The sequence below is a fragment of the Acinonyx jubatus genome, chromosome A1 (genome assembly GCF_027475565.1).
Source record: "Acinonyx jubatus isolate Ajub_Pintada_27869175 chromosome A1, VMU_Ajub_asm_v1.0, whole genome shotgun sequence".
NCBI lineage: Eukaryota > Metazoa > Chordata > Mammalia > Carnivora > Felidae > Acinonyx > Acinonyx jubatus.
Window position 1 is genome coordinate 217,005,615 of NC_069380.1, and position 6,000 is coordinate 217,011,614.

At 35.5% G+C, this 6,000-nt stretch overlaps 1 pseudogene; it reads left to right on the plus strand.

Annotated features, from left to right (window-relative positions):
• The window catches only part of LOC106986985 (nuclear transcription factor Y subunit beta-like), a 105,165-nt pseudogene extending 100,196 nt beyond the window's left edge, over nucleotides 1-4,969 (plus strand).
• Nucleotides 4,970-6,000: the final 1,031 nt, after the last annotated feature.

Below are 6,000 nucleotides of genomic sequence, written 5' to 3' on the forward strand. Positions count from 1 at the left end.
CATTTAAATTGTACGATAGTAATTGTAACATGTATGCGTATACACTAAAATTAACCTTATCATCAAAAGTATTTTTAGAAGCGTTCAAAATTAAGTAAACATTCTTCTTTGTATTATACACAGGTACTATCACACATAATCTGCGTATTCAACATACCCATTTTCTGTACCCATCACTACCATCACTTTGGGACATCATGCAAGTCACTTCTAATCTCTAAATATACGTTTATGTCTATTTTATGGGCTTTTAAATTTTTTGCTTGTGTACTGCCTAGTAGGGAACTGAGTAACTATTGCAAATACACCTGTTTGTTTGTTATGAGGATCCAGGTGTGTCAACAGATATGCTAAGCATGTCAAATAAGAGGTTTCTTGTAATTATCCCAATAGGTTATAATAAAGGGTTTATGGGCTTAGATATATTCATAATTCAAATCTATGTGTACTTTTAAACATCCCAAGTCTCTTAGTATTTTCTTATTCTAACTAAAAAATACTTAGGCCATTATATTCCCACTGCCAGCAATATATGACTCAAGTTGCATGTTCTATACAATTTAGCAGATTTAGATTCATGCAGCATATGTTGTCACATAAGATTCTTAATTTGATTTCTATAATTAAATATAGCTGTGAGCTTTTTTTTTGAAAACTAGTGCTTTAAAAAACATTGTATCATTAGCACACATGCTAAAAGTTAACTTTCTGAAGATAGTCTGCTTGAAAACACGTATACAACTGATGCTTTGTCTCTTAATGTATACATATGACAGAGAAATTCAGAGCATGAATGTCTGACAGAAACTGATGACATGAACAATAGGAATATCTTAAAAAATAACTCCTGCGGATTCTGATTAAGTCAAATTATCTATTGCCTCACTTTAAATCTGTGAATGTGGAATCCATCACTTCAACCATGTATCCTCATGTGAAGCACATCTTTCCAAATTGTGTAAATGCTTTCAAAGATCCTCAGAAAAAGTTATTTTGAGAACATATGCATCTGTATTTTCATATACTTTTAAGAAGAAACAATGTAAATATTAAATATATATGTTATAAACTTTTATTAGGCATTTTAATGAAAAAGTATACAGTGCATTTATTATACTAAAATAAGGTGGTATTTATAACTGTTCTTTATTATAGCTATAACAGTGTGATACTGTGGCTCTTACATGCTTAAAGTTGAATTCTGATTCTGCTATTTCCTTCTCATTCATAGGTAATTGGGTTAAATTTTATTGCCTCACTTTTCTCATCTTAAAATGGGGATGATGAAAGTAATCACTTCCTATGAATTTTATGACAATTAAATAATATCATGCCAATTAAGCATGTAGAAGAGCCTGAAACAAAACAAATACATAACAAACAGAAGTATTACTACTAAGTTTTTACCATTACATGCCTTTTCTTCAGATTTCCATAATCCTCCTCCACATAAAATCATTTTGGGGTGTTTTGAAAGTTTGCCATGTTAATCATGTTTATGTTTCCAATATGAATTAATGTAAAAAATATTTTTTTAGCCGAGGAACCAGGTTGGGTTGGAAAAGTTTTGCTCCCTACCTATTAAAATGTTACTCATGTGCGAACACTGCATTTCTTTAGAAACAGTCTCCTAGATGATGATGATGATGATGACAATTCACAGTTCTTAATTACTTATCAGTAATGGTATTATACCTCCTTGCCTTTTGCTATATGACTCTTTGGTACATTCTAGGAGACTAGAGACAATGTGCATTCTCACTGCACCAGCTCTGGTCTTGCCCACATGAATGGCTTTGATCAATAGACTCTGTGAAGAAGAACAGTGTGCTCAGTCCAAGTAGAGGCTTTAAGATTCATCACCTTATGCTTGCGGCTCTCGAGTTCTCTCCAATAGCAGTATCATATCCATAGAGGAGATATTTCTTCACCCTGAATCCTAGAATGAAAAGCTTGTGAAGTCCAGCTGAGCCCAACAGAGGCAGAACCAGAGGAAGAAATAAAAATTTGTTTTTGTAAGCCACTGAGATTAGGGATTATTCATCACCACAGGAGAAGCTGATTAATATGTGCAATAAGGGCATTTATATGAAAAGAGGACATATATGCTCATTTCACTACTTCATTGAGAAATGAAAAAAAGAATGAAAGATGAATTTAAATACTAATTAAAATGTGTTTTTCCCTGAAAAAGTGCTAGAAGTAGTAAAACCTATTGAAATAAAAAGGCATTTGGTATATAATGGCAAATACACAATTACACTGCAACTGTGTACACGAGGATGGTTAATTTTATGTGTCAGCTTCTCTGGGTGATACCTAAATATTTGGTCAAACATTATTTTGGATGTTTCTGCAAAGGTGTTTTGGATGACATTAAATTTAAATCAATGGACTTTGAGTAAAGCAGATTGCCTTCCATAGTGTTAGATTTCATCCAATCACTTAAGGGTCTGAACAAAGAATAAGACTGACTTCCCCAGGTGCAAAGAGATGCTTCCAGAAGATGATCTTCGAACTTGAACTGATCAGACATGAGCTGCAACATGTCTGATTACCTTTGAACTTGAACTGCAACATCAAGTCCCCTCCAGCTTGCTTCCCCACTCTTCATATTTTGAACTTGGAAGGCTCTATAATCATGTGAGCCCATTTACCAAAATAAATATCTCTTTCTGTTTACACACACGCACACACACAAACACACAGACACACACATCCTGTTGTTTCTGTTTCTTTGGAGAACCCTGATTAAAGCAGATATGTTACTGGTAGTGAGGAATAGAATCTTAAGAAAAAGTTTTGGAAATGGTTTTGCAATTTCTAAAACTGGCTTTCTATTCTGATTAGATTTCAGATCCTAACAACTCTATTTTCAGGAAGAAAGAGAGCGCTTGTAGTCCATCTTGTGATGTGGCTATAGAGATACACAAATTATTAACACTGGATACTCATAATAAGGCACTTATAAAGCAAGGATTTTATAATCCAGGTATATGATACCTTTGAATATTTTAATGAAACCAATGAATAAAATAAGATAAACTGGTTGCTCCTAATGTCTCTGCACAAAGTAGAGAAAGCAAAGAATGAGCTCAGGGATTTGAATTTCCAGCTGAAGGGCTACATAAATGGCCTGAGAGTTTCTATGTCTGCCCTGAAAAAGATACTTATCTCCTATAGTCACATGGCAAAAGCAGAAATTAACTATTGGGACTTCATCAAGGTAAAAAGCTTCTGCATTGCAAAAGAAACAATAATACTAAAAGGCAACCTACAGAATTAGAGAAGATATTTGAAAATGACATATGATAAAGGGTTAGGATCTAAAATCTATAAAGAACTTAAAGGGTTAGTATCTAAAATCTATAAAGAACTTACCAAATTTGACAACACCCCAAAAACAAATAACCAAGTTAAGAAATGGGCAGAAGACAGGAATCAACACTTTTTCATAGAAGACATCCAGATGGCCAACAGACATATTAAAAGATGCTTGGGGTGCCTGGGTGGTTCAATCAGTTGAGCCTCCAACTCTTGATTCAGCTCAGGTCATGAGTTTGAATCCTTCTTGGGGCTCTGCACTAACAGTGTTGAGCCTGCTTGGGATTCTTTCCTCCTCTCTCTCTGCCCCTTCCTGGTTCATGCTCGCTCTCTCTCTCTCTCTCTCTCTCCCTCTCAAAATAAATAAATTAAATAAAATAAAAAGATGCTCAACATTACTCATCATAAGGGAAATATAAAACAAAACCATGATGAGATACCACCTGACACTTGTCAGAAAGGCTAAAAATTAACAACCCAAGAAATAACAGGTGCTGTCAAGGATGTGGAGAAAGGGGAACCCTCTTACACTGTTGGTAGGAATGCAAACTGATGCAGCCACTCTGGAGAACAGCATGAAGTTTCCTCAAAAAACTATAAGTGGAACTACCTTATGATCCAGTAATTGCACTGCTAGGTATTTAGCCAAAAGATACAAAGGATACAAAAATACAGATTCAAAGGGGTACATGCACCCCAATGTTTATAGCAGCATTATCAAAAATAGCCAAGCTATGGAGAGAGCCCCATTGTCTATGGACTGATGAATGGCTAAAGAACAAATTATATATATATATATATATATATATATATATATATATATATATACCACTTATATACACTATATATTGGTATTTTATATATATATGTATATATATATACATATATATATATAATGGAATATTACTAAGCCATCATAAAGAATGAAATTTTGCCATTTTCAATATGTGAAGGAAGCTAGAATGTAATATGCTAAGCAAAATAAGTCAGTCAGAAAGACAAGTACATATGATGTCGCCCATATATGGAATTTAAGAAAGAAAATAGATGAACATATGAGAAGGGAGGTATAAAGAGGAGAAAAAGAAACCACAAGAGACTCAATGATAGAGAACAAACTGAGGGTTGATGGAGGGAAGTGGGTGGGGGATAGGACAAGTGGGTGATGGTTACTAAGGAGGGCACTTGTGATGAGCATTGGGTGTCTTATGTAACTGATGAATCACTGAATTCTACTCCTGAAACCAATATTGCACCATATGTGCAAAATGTAACTAACTAAAATTTAAATAAAAAGACATTAAAAAGAGATTATTAAAACTGAACCCCAAATCTTATTCTGTCAGTGGCTGAATAACAATGCAAATTGAAACCTTAGCATCACAGGGTGTCTACTGTTAAAGTGATAGCATTGATTGGGAAGGGACTGGATATTGAAAGTTGGAATATGGATGTGTGGAAAGACCTAAATGAAGCTGGACTCGCTGAGCTTCTAAATTCTGATGAATCTTCCTTGCCAGGACCAGCAGCCTTTCCATCCATGTCTGAGGAGACTAACCCTGCATTTTCTGAGGACAGTGTAACAGCCTACCCTGAGGAAGTTGTCCTGCAACACGCTGCTGCCCACTTCCACAACCCCTTTTAGATTCTTGACCTATGACTAGACTCAAGTCTCAGGAGGGTCCTAAAGGTGAGGTACAAAATGTGACCCATAAGGAAGTGTGCTACACTCAAAAAGAGCTGCTTGACTTGTCTAATTTATGCAGACAGAAATCTGGGGAATATGTGTGGTAATACATTTTAAGGGTGTGGGATAATGATGAAAAAACCCACAAAATTGTGTCAGGACAAAATCATGGATATGGACCCACTAGGCAGGGGTCTCTGCATTTAATATTGCAACTTGGGAAGTTAGAAAGTGCTCTAACAGATTGTTTGCTTGGCTGGCTAAAACGTAGATGAAAAGGTGACCCACATTAAGTGTACTTGAAATTCCAGACCTGCTTTGGTTTATGGTACAGGAAAAGACTCAAAGGCTTAGGGGGATTGGAAAGTTACAGAGAATTTATCATTTAAGAACCACTTACCTACCCTGGGAGGTTGCAGAAGATGCAACACTCAACATTACTGTGAGAAATTAATTGCTCTGTGATTGCTCTTCTCTGTAGGTGATCCCCACCACATCTCCATTCAACTTATCTTTTTTTTTTTTTTTTTTTTGCACAGAGAACAGATGGATCTTGGAGACTGACAGTAGATTATCACAAGCATAACGAAGTGGTGACTCTAATTATAGCTACGTTACCAAATATGATTTCTTTGCTTGAGCAAATTAACATACTCCCTGATGGAAAGTATGCAGCCACTGAGCTGGCAAATGCTTTTTTTCTACATGCCTGTTGATAAGGAGTATCTGAATTAGTTTGCTTTCAGCAATATATCCTAATTACGCCACCTCGGGCATATATCAACTCTCCAACACTAAGTCATAATTTAACTAGCAGGGATCTTGATCACCTTTCCCTCCAGCAAGGTATCACATTAATACATTACACTGATGACATTATCCTTATGAGACTTGGTAAGCAAGAAGTGGTAACTACTCTAGACTTATTGATTGAATATAGGTGTGTTAAAAGGTGGAAAGTGACTCCATCAAAAATTCGGGGCCTTCTA